The 15,718-nt window shown below is 38.3% G+C and overlaps 1 pseudogene; it reads right to left on the bottom strand.

Annotated features, from left to right (window-relative positions):
- Window positions 1-997: 997 nt before the first annotated feature.
- LOC140502694 (creatine kinase B-type pseudogene) lies at window positions 998-2,242 on the bottom strand (annotated as a pseudogene).
- Window positions 2,243-15,718: the final 13,476 nt, after the last annotated feature.

The raw sequence follows: 15,718 nt of genomic DNA, 5'->3' as shown, positions 1-15,718 counted from the left end.
TTTCTCCCTCCGAAAGAGTGAGTCCTGAATTTTCCAAGAACTTGACATTGTTCAGGAAGCATCTCCTCTTCTCTTCATGAGACTGGGATTCAGGAATTCTCCACACTCATCCAGAAGGCTGGAGTCAGGAATTCTTGGCACTCAGCCATGTTATTCCTTTTTCTGTGATTACCATCTTAAAAGATGGCTGAGAAATTATGGCACTACCTTTCCACAGCTGGTTCCACAAAGTCAGAGTCTAGGAACTCTCTTCTTTGGCTTCGTGGGTGACGTTATATCTGACTGCAGTGTTCCTCTGTTCCTGGCAACTCAGCTCCTGGGGTGGAGGTGGAGGAGGTTGTGTGCATGCATAGACTTACTATTTTTCTTTCCATGAGAGAACAAAATTCACTCTTAACTGTTCAGTTCTTTGAATCTCTCAGAAGATGGGTAAAAAAGTTATGGCAATCTGCCATGATAATTCCTTTTTAGAGACCCAGATGAAAGAAATGCCTCTTCTCCACAATAGTCTGGACCACCCAATTCATCCCCAGTTGGTCCACAGTAGCCCAGGTTGTTCAATTCATTTCTGATCAACGATACTTGAGGAGATGTCTTTATCCTTAGTAGGGTGTGATGGAGCAAGCTACAGCAGATACCTAGTGACAACTTCATAGACAATATGTCTGTCTCCACAGGGAGATGTAATTAAAGTTCCAAACAAAGGTTCACACCCTCCACCCCGCCCCCATAAACTCATCATATCGTAAAATAAAGGAGTTCAACTGCATGACTTCTTTTTTTTTCAGGCCAAAACAGTAGTTTATTACTTCAGCATTCAACAATATCTCAGCTATCAAAAATAAAACTCTAACACCAAAGGATGGAAGGAAAACTTCTCTATAGCATGATTAGGTTGGCTGCATCCAGAGCCCCCCAGGGTGCTACAGGTGGGAAGGATGGTGGTTATTCATTCATCCAATAAATTAGGAAGTGCAGAATTCAGGGGGCCAACTGCTCATTTCTGGGCTGACATAAGGTCATCAATGGACTGGCCCTGCTCCAAATACTTCTCCATCTCAATGAGCAGTTTCAAACCATCCACCACCATCTGCACCAACTCCACCTCTGAGAAGCCTAGTCTGTCAGCATTGGAGATGTCAAAGACACCACCCACAGCTGCTCTGTCCACACCCCCTGTCCCCCTCTTCTGCAGTCTCAGTTTCTTCAGAACCTCACCAAACTTCTCATGCTTGCCCAGGTGGGGAAGTTTGATGTGGACATCTGCACGTAGGCCTGTGCTCAGGTTGGAGGGGCATGTCAGGATGTAGCCCAGGTGAGGATTCCACATGAACTCATAGTTCTTGGTCTTAAAAAGGGTTTCAATCTGGGTAAGCCCTGTGCAGAAATGTGTGAACACCTCCTTCATGTTACCTCCCTTCTGCATAGAGATGACCCTCAGGTGATCTTCCTCATTGATCCACACCAGAAAGGTCTTGTTGTCATTGTGCCAAATGCCCCTGCCATTAGGCAAGTCTTGGGCCATGCCACAAGCCAAGAGGAGTGGGGAGACAGGCTTGTCGAAGAGGAAGTGGTCATCAATCAGCTGCTACTGTTCCTGCTCAGTCATGTTCTTCAAAGCATAGTACTTCCCATTCAGGTCATCTTCCAGGCTGGCCAGAGCTTCCACAGACAGTTTCTGTATGGCATGGCATTCCCCCAGCTACAATATGGAGGCAGGCAGAATCCTTGGATGCTCCAACCAGTTTGAACATGGGAACTTAGCATACAGTTTGGATCCAGAACATCACCACCCTGCAGATTGTCAGGGTTAAGATCAGTCTTATGCTCATCAGAAGGCTTGTAGCCTCCATGTAGGTCCTCAATAATGGGATCAAACAGTTCCTTGAACACTTCTTAGCTGTCTTCATTTCCAGCCACACAGTCCACATTCATGTGGACAGTTGTCCACACCAGTTTGGATGACATCATCCAGGGTGAAGCTGCTTGATGTAGCCTTATACCGGAGTTTTTCATAGAGCTCAGGTGTCAGCACTTCAGCCATGTGGTTGTTGGATGAGGAGAGGTCAGGATATTCTTCCTCAGTGGGGTAGCGGGACTTCACCATGTTGTGGTGAGGGCGCTCTGGGGGGGGGGGGGTGCAGGTAGGGGGATCGCAGAGGATGAGCGAGTTGTGAGGATGCTGATGCTGCGGTAGTGGCTGTGTGGGAATCCCAGGCCACCTAAGTCTGAACTCAGTCATTGAGTCCCATGACTTCTAACATAGCCTCCAGCTCTATATCTATGATCCTGTGAACTACCATTCCATAATACAACTTCTTACTGGCTACTTCTTGCATTACTGAGTCTTGTTAATCACTGTTATAGTTATTTTAATACCCATGCAGGCTTGTGTGTGTTCAACCATAAATCTCAAACCTCTTTAGTTTATGTTGCCCACTACAAAACCTCTAATAATGTGCTTCCCTGACCTTACCAACTATTATATGGGTGTCTATTAAGAGTAATTGCCTCCCCAGATTAAACCACCCCAGGCAAAAAGTATCCTGAAAGTCTGTGCCCACTCAAAATCATATCTTACAAGCCCTCACCGATGTATTTATTTTTATAGAATCCACTATTATTTCAAGAAATTTAATACAATAATGTATTAAGAAAAGCAGCAGCAAAGCATTTCCCTCAGAAACCTGGAGTATGTGCTCATAAATATATATTGTTGGTTTTCCTTTGTATTTGAAGCAGACCAATGGCATAATGGAGTGATGTCTTGACTTGACATGAATTGGATTTAAGTGAGGTAGAGTTGCACAAAGTTGTCAACCTTGTTCTTTCTTCTGAAGTCATCAGAGTCCAGTGGCAGGACACAAATTGAGATGACTGGTGATGGCCCAGGATGTAATGGATGACCTTGGCATCTTTGACATTTGACCATGCTCTACAGTACCTGATTCAGCTGCCTTCACAACCATTGGAACAAGCTGTTGTCATCCACCCAGTCTGTTGGGGAAAGTCTTCACATGCTTGGGGTAAACATCTCCTTAATTCAATGACAGGTTAAAGGCCATGTAGGCTACCCTCAACCTGGTTTAGCCTATCTCTGAGACAAGAATGTGGCCACTGCACATGCTACAGCTTCTTGGAGGTACAGGTGAGAGTTAGGTGAAGGTAGACACCAAAGGTGGATGAGCCATCCTGAAAAGTGCTTGGCAAACCCTAATACCAGAGGTGTTAGTCCTCTCTGGCCATCCCCAAAACCCCTAAAATATATACCATCAGCGAGAAAGAGTAGACACATGTCAGGAACATGTGGTCAGGTTATATGTGGAGGGGGTGGTACATAGATAGAGAATATGTGGCCAGGAGCATGTGTTTGAAGGGACAGATCCCTATAAGGCTGCCTATGTCTCTTGGTGATGTTCTCACAATATTTCTATGAACACTACTCCCCTCTACTTGTGTGGCATGAAGTTTCTGCCAGATGTATGATCAATGCTGTTTTTTTCTGGTTAAGCAATCCCATCTAGGTATTACTCACTATTCATCCTGTGTGGTTACTACGCAGGTTTGCTGTGTTGATGTTGGGCATTGCCACTTTTAGCTTCCCTGGGTATGGGGTTGAAGGATTTTTCCCTGCTTTCAGCTTCTGGCTTCAGCTGAAGTTCTTAGTTAAGGTGCTGTCTTTCCTCTTAGAAAAATGGGTAGATTCTACCTTACTTTTATTTAAAGCTCATAGGTGTTTTTTTCCTTTATGCTATATCTCTTTTAGAAAGCCAAAACTTTTACACACTTAGTCATGAAACTAGGAAAAACTCCCCCTGCCCCCCTTTTTTCTTTCCTCTGAAGGGTCTGTTTGTTTCTCATAACCTTTGCTAGAACTGGCTTTCATCTCCCAAAGGCGATGGTTGGATGCCAAGCTCTTTTGAACATAGAACAGAAACACTCCTTGGGAACTAGTACCTTCCAAATTTAAATCTATTTTCTAATCTATATTTCCTGATCAACAAGGGCTACATCTTTGTCAGGAGTCTCTCTCTGACTTAGGGTCAGAAAGTCCATGTAACTTGATACTTAGTTTTTGTATGCTAAACTCCTCTCAGAAGGCATCTATGTAGAAGGTAGTCTTCCTTCTAACACATTGTTCAGGGTTCCAGGAGTCTGGGGTTCTTCAGTGTCTCAACTCCAGAACTCTCCTTTATTCTCCATGAGTAGAAGAAGGAAAAGGTCAAGTGCAATACTAAGCCCAGGGAGCAAGGTTAGTATTATTTTTACCCTGCCTGACTGCATTCCTGACTTCTCACAAAACCCTTTCCAGCTTTTGAAACTGAGCTACTTGGACCTTTCTTTTTCTTCTTACCTTCCATTCTCACTGCATGCTTCAGATTCAAGCGATTGTTCCTATCACTTCAATTGAGTTCAACTGTCCTCTCTGCCTGTCTTGCTACAACTGTCCACCAAGATTGCCATCTGATAGGTGTTGGACCAGTTTGGACGAATCTTAGAATTAGTTTTTTCTTATTGATGTATTATATAACTAGAGTTGTTTTTAAAATGGAAAAAAAACCTTAGCACTTGGTTATCTTAACTGATTTCCTTACTAATTTCTGTGCCCTAGATCACCCTAAAAGTCAAGATCACCCTAATTTACTAGTAGACCCATGGCACTGCCTCCCTTCCCAGTACCAAATTAGGTTTACAAAAGATAGTTCTGTGCATTGTTTCTTGAGATGGCATAAGATTTATCCTTTTAAAATAGTTTTGTTATTTGCAGAGTAGCAATTCCCATTCACTTGGATACTAACTCTATTTCTTAACTGCTAAAAACTTGCTAAACTCAAGATTTTTCAACTCAAGTTTAAAGAGAAAACAGATTTGGCAGGGGTGAGAGAAAATGAAGGGACAATGCAGAGGAGATTGGTATTGGGTGGAATGGAGGAGGAGGAAGAACTCACTAACATCTTTTCACTATTTGCATGATAGAATTGGAAACCACTCATTTCACTCTTAAAATGAGGCATGTAATTTTCATAGTCTCAAGTAACTCACTGAGTGATTAATGGGAAAGCTTAAACATTATTTTGGTGAAATGCTGAGTGGATTTCTCTATCCCTCCATAAATAAAGTAGATGTGTACTTTTCTTCCTTTTTTTCTTTTTGGTCTTGAACAATCACTTTTACTTTAAAAAGAAAGCTGCCTAGATGCAACAGTAGATTTTAAAATATAAATAAACGAATAAAGGTGAGTCTTAGAGAAATGAAAGGGCACACTAAGATTTAAGAATTTTACAAACTTGAAGATTATTTCCATCTTTATAACATCCAAATGAGACTAGAGAAATTGAAGAATGGGGAAGAGGGAAAATAAATACTTAAGAAATCTTTACTTTGGGACAAGAGGGTTCCCAGACTTTGTGTTTCCCAATCCTTGATCCTTGCTGATCACCGATGCTGTTAGTTGCTCAAGAAGGCACATCGATCTTTTTAAGGGCACAAAGGCCCCATTTGATGCTCCAGAGTTACTCTGACCCAGAAGCCAATATAATGGGCATTTAGTTGTAAATGACCTACCTGTAGGCTATCCTCTGTTATTCTCTCAGTTATTCTTTTCATATCTAAATGAGTGAGCCCAATGATTCAGTATGATTCATTAAATGTTTATTTTCATGACGTTAAATTTTTTTTAATAAATATTTAAGTACCTCCTATGTGCAAAGCCTTGTTCCAGACCCACAAGTAGATTACAGAGATGAATGAGATAAGCTCCCTGCCCTTTAGACAAGTCTGAAGATAAGATGTGTAAACTAAAATAGCATGTGATAAGTATAAAATGAAAAGAAATAGTCTTTTGAGAGTTCAAGAAAAGGAGAAAGGACTTCTGATGGAAGGAAATTAGGAAGGTTTTCTGGCATTTCAGTAAGATTTTAGCAGATGGAGATGGGGAAAGGATAAGGAAAGCTTTTGAGCAGAGGCACAGAGTTTACAAAGCTCTGGTTGTGCTTGGGAGAATGGCTAATAAACCAACTTGAGAACATAAGGTATTTGAAAGGGAGAAATGTGAAGTAAGACTGGAAAGATTGGTTTGACCCAAGTTATGGAGGACCTTGAATGTCAGGGTAGGTAATGGGGAGCTGTTTCGGGTTTTAAGTGCTCAGAGTAATGCATTAGGAAGTTTAAAGTTTAGTGGTATCTGAAGAAGGGGAATCAGTTAGGAGGCCATTGCAATAATTCAGAGGAGGTAATGAGGACCTAAGCTATCATGGTGTTAGAGAGAATGGAAAACGGACAATGGTTGAAGCTGTGGCTGTACATCAGATCAACAACTGGGAGAATAAAACGAGAAGAGGGCTGAAGACAAAACCTGGGGTGATGCACGTATTTAGGGAACAGAAGTAATAAGAACCAGCGAAGGAAAAAAGAATAAGTTGGGGGGAGGAGCAGATCAGACTTAAAGGAGGCAGGGCATCGACAGAGAGTTCCTGGGGAGTTTTCTTTCTTAATTGTAAAGTGATTAGGGAAAGAAATACAGCACATTCTCAGAATGTGAATATGACACAGAAAAACAGAGAAATATAATAACAGCAAATACAGCACAAAATGGAGGCTGTTACATTCTCCCCAAAATCCACTTTTGACAAAAGGAGTGCCTAACTACATTTTGGAATATTCTGCATTTTCTCTTGTTAAAAATTGCTGTTGGATTCTTCTGATGTATCTCTTGTAGAGTCCCCTCTTCTGCTAGTTCACAACTCTTTGTCCCTTATTATAAGTTTTCTTGGGAGTATATATAACCAGTCAAATATTGGCTGAGAAAGACTTTCTAAAGCCCTCTGCTACCCCCCAACAGAAGAAAGAGAACCGAGCTTTCCTATTTTTTCCCATAGGAATGTTGGGGTTGAAACTGCCCTTTTGATCACTACCTTCTCTCTGTTCCCACCTCCATACCATTTTCTTCCCAGGAGGGTGGGAATTTTACCCTTTTAGGCTAGAGGTAAACTGTTCCACAGGTTCATAAGACTCCCCCTTCTCTGCTCTTTTAAGTAGTTTAAAAAAAATACAGGTCATTATTTAAAAATAATAAAAGCTCAGAGCTCTGAGATCAGAATAATTTTGGAGTGCTAAGACAGCCCTTGACCTATTAATTCTTGCACATTCAAGCTAGCCACTGCTCTTTCCTCATTTGCCGGCTGTATTCAGTTAAGGACGCCAAAATAATTGAGATGATTTTATCTTTACCTAGAGAAAGACATCTTTGAAGTTGCAAACTTGAATAACAATCTAAAACAGGGGTGGGGCATCTGCAGCCTCCAGGCCACATGTGGCCTTCTAGGTCCTCAAGGGCAGCTCTTTGATTGACCCTAAACTTCAGAAAACAAATCCCCTTAATAAAGGATTTGTTCTGTAAAACTTGGACTCAGTTAAAAGGCTGCACTCGAGCACCTAGAAGGCCACATGTGGCCTTGAGGCTGCAGGTCCCCATTCCTGATCTAAAAGGAAATAGATACAGGTTTTAAACCTCCATCCTTCTGAACAGAAAAAGGAGGAGGAAGAAGGGGAAACTTCACCAGGTGCTTGGGGCTTTTCTTCTGGGAACATCTCATCAGGATTTTTTTCACTGAGCAGAGGAGCCAATGAAGGAAAGATGGTCTAGTGGAGTAGCCCCTCAATGCTTAATGTCAATGGCCATTCAAAGAATCTTCCATAGCAGGGGCTACGTTGCTACTGTTTCTGCTGCTGCTACATCCACTTTCCTGACTCTTTCTGTTGCAGACTCATTCAGAACTTCCCTGGGCAGATGGGACACTCCCTCCCTCAGCTTCAAACCATTCAGACCATTCAGTCCCCTGGGCTGGGAACACTACGAATCCCATGGTGCCTAGTGAGGGTTCTAAAATGACTTTATTTGTCTACAGAACAAATAGTCTGACCCTGTATGAATACCTGGTAACATATAAATCAGTACTGCCATTATGAAACTAACCTGAGTTTTGTCCTGTCTCCTCATTATATCCCAACGTTACTAAAATATGATTATATATGAAAAGAAAGAAATCATTATTTTTTGATGAATAGGTGGGGGGAGAAATGTACCTATGGAATTATAATATGAATATGAATCATATGAATATGAATAAATGTGCCTATATAATTATCATATAAATTTGAATCAAGGTGTTTTATTAATTTTTGTTATTACCTGCTCTCTGTCTTCATCACTTTCATTGTTCTCATACAAAGATTTAGTTTATAGCTTGTGTTAGTATTTTGTAAATTAGGCTTGGGAATTTGGATCAATGAAGTAATTTTAATACAAAATAGAATATGATTCTAACAGCAGTTGTGAATTGGTCTAGGCTGAGTCCTACCTAACTTTTCCAGTAATGTATTGAGTTTTGTTGGAGGTCTAGAGCAATGGAACTCAATTTTGCTGCTTGAGCATTGCAATCCTGTTGGATTTGAAAGAATCAGGATTTAATTTTGTGACATATTTAGATGCACGTGTGCCTTTAATGAGTGTATAAAGATCAAGTGAGTTGATTGTCAACTTGTAACTTCTTGCTGGGTATATACGGGAGAATTAAGTACATTTGTCAGTAAATTGTGTTTAACATCACATTGCCAAAGGTATAATGTTCTTTAAAGAGAATATTAGGATTCTCAAATATGATTGCTTATTTCATGATAAACTCTTGTTAATTTTTCCTTGCAATATGTGGGAAATAAGATTTGATACACATATTTTTGCTCTGATAATGATGTTCTGGGAACATAGTTGCTATATAAACTAAGGTCATGTTGTCTCAAATATTGCAGAATGAATACTGTAGTAAGAATAAGCCAAAATTTGGGGATTTGTGTCTTTACTTTTGAAATTTTGGATGGAAAAATATCATTTAAAATGACCTTAATATATAGAGTTTGCAGAGAGCTTAGCCATTCTCTAGGAAAAATAATCACAGAATCTCAAAGTTGGAAGGAATTTCAAATGTCATTCGGTCCATCCCATACCTGACTGAAAATCCTTTCTAAAATATTACCAAGAAATTAGTAAAAGGGAAACTTTCATTTAATCTAGTTTTAATTATTAGGAATTTTTTCCTTACATCAACTTGAAATGTATTGCTGCCATTTCTAGTTTTGCTCCAGGGTCAGGCATTTCAACTGCAATCAATGAGAGTCCTTTAAATGCTTGAAGACAATTATTATGTTCTTAGATCTCTTCTCCATCCTAAACTTCCAGCCCTTCTTGGCCTAGCATAGAGGTTCTCAAAATGGGGTCTGTATCGATCTGGGGTTCCTTGGGCTTTCACGGGGGTCTACAAGGTAGAAAATATTTTCATAATAATACTAGGATGTTATTTATTTATTAAATCTAAAATATTGCTCCCCTTTTCAGCTGCGGTCATTTTAACTTTTGTCTTGCCACTGGACTTTGATGACTTTGAAAGAAGGAGTGAGGCTGACCACTTTGCACAATTCTGCCTCACTTAAATCCAATTCACCTGCAAGTCATGACATCACCCTCATGATGTCATCAGTTTTCTTTGAAAATGAATGATGAGCAACAGCTACTACATATCTATATTAGACCAGATTTTCTTCATATACTTTAACCAAAGCAAAATAGCAGATTAAATACAGAAGTAGATATGAAAATCCAGCTGTCTTCTATTAAACCAGACATCAAAGATATTTGCAAAAATATGTAAAACAATGCCATTCTTCTTAAACTAATTTCTTTTGTTTTGGAAAATATACCTATTTCCATAAAAATATGTTATTTATGTTAGCATGTAATAGGCTTATGATTATTTTATAAGGAAATATATATTTTAAAAAAATATCAGTTTTAAATTTTAATACAGCAAATATGAATGAATAAAAGCCATGTAAACAAGAACTCTTTGGGATCCTCAATAATATTTAAGAGTGTAAAGAGATCCTAAGTTCGAAAAGTTGGAGAATTGCTAATCTAACATGTTCTGGAAACCCTTCCTTCACCATTTTATTCACTATCATTTACACAATTTTCAGCTTATCAAATGGCCTTCTGCAAAGGTCTGAACTGAACCAGAACTGAACAAAATAAACTGGATATGACATGATCAGGACAGACTACGAGGGGAATGCCATTGCTCAGTCTGGACATATTACTTTTTTCTTGGGGCTTCCTAAAGTTACATTGCCCTTTTTGGCTACCTTATGGAACTGTTGGACTCTGACACTGACCCAAAACTAAAGGTTCCATGTAGATCAGGTATAGGACCTTTATTCACTCAGTAACGTACTAAAAATTGAGATTCACACAAAGAGCCTCTGACCTTCTCAATGGCAGTCCAAACCAAAGCCCAAGCTCTAATTTATGTATGGTATAATGCGTTTCACTGTCAGTTAAGTTCTATACTCTTGGATTTCTAGTGACTATCACTGTCTTGGTGTACAATTGCTCCCTACACTTCCTAACTAATATTAGTGTGAAGCACGAAGCAATCTGTATAAGGGAACACAGATCTGTACAGATCTACATATGGCAGCAAGGCAGCAATGCTGTATATGTGAAGCAGTTGATTGAACCTTTGAAAGCCAGTTAATATTCTTCATCTTAGCCATCTCCAAATGGTGTAGAAAGGGTCAGGTCAAATTGTACTTCTGCCTTTGTTTGTCAGATCATTTAGAGTTTTAGCGATGATTTCATAATTTGTCTTTTTTAAAAAGTTATTATTCATGTCTTATTTTAACATCACCGTAACTATCTTTACTTTCCCTGTCAGAGGACAATCCCATGTGACAAATAATATTTTTTTAGACAAAAAGGGGGGAAATGAATATAACTGATCAACACATTTAAAACGTCTGAAAATATGTGCCAATATACTACACTTGTGGACTTCCTATCTTTGCAGAGGGATGGGGTGGAGGGTGTCTTCTCATGTCTCTTCTTTGGAATCATAATTGGTCTTAGTAATTTTGCAATGTTCATTTTTTTGAACTTGTTCTTTCCATGTAATTTCTTTTAACATTTAAATTTATTATTTATTTACTTTTAGTATTATTTTCTTTTTAAATTTTGAGTTCCAAATTCTCTCCTTCCCACACCCGTTCAGAAAACAAGAAATATGATGTTAATTATAAATGTGAAATCATGCAAAGAATTTTAAAATATTAGCCATCTTTCAAAAAAAGCAAGAAAAATAAGGCAAGTGAGAAAATCATATTTCAATTTGCACTCAGAGTTCATCGGTTCTCTCAGGAGGTGGACAGAATTTTTTCAATTTGAATCATAATATTAAACAAAGTATCCAAGCCTTTCACAGTTGATTATCATTACAAGATTGCTGTTAATTGTCTTTCCATTTATTTTACTGTGTTCATGTATATTGTTTTCTTGGTTCTGATTACTTAATTCTGCAAGAGTTCACATGCATTTTCATATTCATTATTGCTTATAGTACAGTAATATTCCATTAGAGCTATGTACTGTGATTTGTTTATCCATTTCTTAATGGATGGGCATTTGCTTTATTTCCAATTCTTTGTTATCACAAAAAGTACTGTCACAACTATTTTTGTGTATATAGAGATTTTCTTCTTAAATCTAATAATAGAATCTTTAGGTCAGAGTATGGACACTTTGGGTAATTCCAAATTGCTTTCCAATATGATTGTACTGATCCATAACTCCATTAGTAATGCTCTTGACCGTGCCTATCTTTCACAACCCCTTTAACACTGACTAGTCCCATATTTTATCATCTTTGCCAATTTTCAGGATGTGAATTTAAACCTCAGACCCTGAAAGTTGGCAAAGGGTTGTTTTGATTTGCATCTCAGCCTACTTATCTCCCGTGAGCTATTCCTCTACCTCACCTTAACCACACACAAAGATGGTTATAACGTTGATCTTTCCATTACCTTCTTCTTTCTATAAGAATTTTGAAATCCCCTTACGCAACCATAATCTATTGACTTTTTACCTCTCCTTCTACCTTTCCTTACAAAACCCTATTATGAGTCTTCACTATGACTTCAAATCCCTTGACCCCTCAATTTTCTCCCAGACTATCTCCCTTGCCCTCTCTCCTTTTACTCCCTATCTTGACTCCTTGGTGACACAATTAAACTGCCTGCTTTTCTCCTCTCTTGTATCTCTATCCAAGCCTCAGCCTTGGATCACTCCTACCATTGATCATGTTTACTCCTACACATGTGCTACTGAACAAAGGTGGAGGAAATCCCTCTACTATTCTGAGTCCAGTACAAATGTGTTACACAATCTCAACAGAGCCCTCGCTGTTGCTGGGCAATCTTCCTATACCTCCTTTAGCAACTCATTATCCCACTCTCTACAGTAGCTCTATGTGTGTGTATATAAATACCTATACATATATGTATGTGCATAAATAATGTGTATATCTATCTATCTATCTATCTATCTATCTATCTATCTATCTATCTATCTATCTATCTATCTATCATCTCCCAAAAGAACTTTCTTTTGGAGACATACACACACATATGCCAAAGTAGCTGCTATCTTAAATATGTTATATATTACATATGTGTAAGCATATACATAAAGGTGTATGTATAGGTATGTACACACATACATTCATGTGTGTGTGTGTGTGTGTGATTCCAAAACTCTTATCAGAGAAATTTGATATAAAGGGTTTTTTTTCCTATTCAACCACTTCCCTCCTTTTCCTAGGAGCATTAATCTGTGTTTATGCAAAACCTTTTCAGTTTATATATAACAAAAATGATCTATTTTTATCTTTTGTAATGGTCTCTTTCTCCCTTGTTTGGTTAAGACTACATCTCCTACCCACAGTTTTGAAAGATATATAATTTGATACCGTAAATTTTTCATGAATTTTCAACAAAAGTCATCAAATCCTAGAAAAGTCTGTATTTCGTATATATTCTTTCAACGTGGACAGATGGTGACTGTTTCTGTCTTCTCTAGATCAATGCTTATTCCATATTGAGAAACCGTATGAGCCACATACTTGACAAAGTATTACAAATTGGCTCTTGTCAACTGACATCTTCAGACCAGAATTTTCCAGTTGACATAAGATTTCTATCTATCCTTTCTCATTTTCTTCCTTGGTCTTTCCAAAGATGTGTAGGTCATCCAGGTACATGAAGACTTCTGTGTAGCTCATCTATTCAACCAGCTGCTCCATAGGTCATTGAAAAGTGGCAGTTGCCCTTGAGACTCCCTGGGGACATATGTTCAAATTGATAAAATCCTACTGCGCAGACACAGGCTGTCTTCTTGTTTTTAGACCACCACCTGCTACTAATAGCTGCCATTTGTATAGCACTTACCAAGTGCCAGGCACTTTGCTAATCACTTTCCAGTTATTATCTCATTTGACCATCACAGCAATTTTGAGAGGTTGGTGCTGTTATTGCTATTGCCATCTTACTTATGAGAAACCTGAGGCAAACTGAGGTAAAATGAGTTTCCCCAGGGTTGCAGAGATAGAAACGACTCAGTTCTTTCTTGATTCCAGCCCCTGGAGATCCATTCATTGTGCCACCTGATGGCTCATGAATCTTTGTATTTCTCCATTTCAATCACTAGTGATTTCAGTCTTTGCAGGGTGTCCTATCTAGAAATAAATGATTCCTTGTCAAATGAACATGACAATCCTACTGAGAAGGACCTTACCTTGCCATAGTGAAGACTTTGACCTGGCTTCTACTGGAGCTTGCACATTTATGCCAGATGTCAACTTGTTCTAATGTGTATCTTTAATTAGTATTTCTGGATGGCCCTTCCCTTTGTGAGAGTCTGGAGTTTTATTTTTGATTCATCAATGTGCAGAGAATATCTAAATTTACCTAGAAAACCCCAGGAAATCAGTGAAGATAAGCCTAGAGATGAATTAATAGCTTCAGGAAAGTAGCAGGGAAAAAAATAAGTCAGCAGTCTAGTATTTCTAGAGAGAAATAAGATAGAGAGAAAACTAGCAAGGGAAAAATTCCATTCAAATTAACTACAAAAAATGCATAAAATATCTGGGAGTCAACCTATCAGAACACATCCAGCAGCTACATAAATATAACAATGAAACCCTCTTTGTAGAAATAAAGGAAGACTTGGAGATCTGGAAAATTCATTTTTTACCACTGAACTGTGCCATTGTAATAAAAATTAAAAATCAATGAAAATCACTAGTTAATTTATGAATTTAGTGTCATATCAATCAAAGGATCAATTGTAGAACTAGTCAAAACAATATTAAAAATACAGGAGAAGAAAAGATTAAGAATTTCAAGATAAATGAGCTAAAACAAGCAACAATGGAGAAGACATTTAATTATATAATAAAGTGACATTTTAAAAAGAGTAATTTGGTACTGGCTAAGAAACAGAAAAACAGATGAGTGGAATGGAATAATAAGTGAGACACAGAAGAAAATGAATGCAATAGTCTGTCTTCACTAAACCCAAGAATACAAACTATGTGGAGAAAGAAAGATGCTCTTTTCAGAGGGAGCTCCTGGCAAAGCAGTTCTGGAGAGAAGCTGACCAGGAAAAAAAAGACTTAGATCATCACCTTATACAGTATGTAATCCAATAAGCACTATATGGATAAATATGAACATTCACCGAAGGAAGAGGTACCTTTTAGAAGTATGGTTGCGGGAGGGAAATGGTGATAAATCTGATCAAAATTCAAAGTAGACAGTTTTAGTTATACACAATTTTAAAGCTTTTGTATGAACATAATGTTACTGGAATTACAAGAGAAACTATCTCTGAGAAAAAAAAGTTTTTGTCAACTATCTCAGATAAAATCCTTATTTCTAAGATAGATAGAGAACTGGTAATTACATAAGGCTAAGCACCACTGACAGATGAGTGAGTAAAGTATAGGAACAATTTTCAAAAGAAGAATTACAAATCTGCGAGCAATCATGAAAACAATTATCTAATTGCTAAAAATAAAAGAAAAGCAAATTAAAAGAGCTCTGAGGTTTCACTTCACACTCATAAAGTTTGCAAAGATGATAAAACTGGAGAAACTGTAGGAAAATAGGCACTTGAATATACTGTTGCTGTGGCTTTGAATGGGTTCAACTCTTTCGGAAAAACGATTTGGAATTATGTTAGAAAAATTACTAAATTTTTCATCCACTTTGACCCAATGATCCCAATGATAATTATATATTCTAAATGATCAGAGACCAAAAATCTTATATATAGCAAAATACTTACAGCAGCACTTTTTGTTGTAGCAGAAAATTGGAAACAAATCAGATATCCACTGACTGATGAATAGGTACATCAAGGTCAAGGACTTTTATTGTACTATAAGAAATGAGACAGCTGTGTGGCTCAGGGAATAGAATGCAGGACCTGAAGGGAGGAGCTCATCTTTCTGAATTCGAATTTTGTCTCACACACTAACTGTGTGACCCTGGACAAATTAGTTCACCCTGTTTGCCTCAGTTTCCCATCTGCAAAATGAACTGGAGAAGAAAATGGCAGATCATTCCAGTATCTTTGCTAAAGAAACCCCTCAATGGGGTCACAAAGAGTCAGACGTGACTGAAGATGACTGAACAAAAATAAAAAAATTAAACGGTTAAGGGGCTCAGTGGATAGAGTGGTGAGCCTTGAGTCAGCCATATGAAACCAGCAAAAAGCAACGACTTGCAGAAGCTACATGTAGCATAAAACCAGAGGGCAGTAGGTCCAATGGAA

Source organism: Notamacropus eugenii, chromosome 4 (assembly GCF_028372415.1).
Source record: "Notamacropus eugenii isolate mMacEug1 chromosome 4, mMacEug1.pri_v2, whole genome shotgun sequence".
NCBI lineage: Eukaryota > Metazoa > Chordata > Mammalia > Diprotodontia > Macropodidae > Notamacropus > Notamacropus eugenii.
This window is presented reverse-complemented; position numbering and strand designations above follow the sequence as displayed.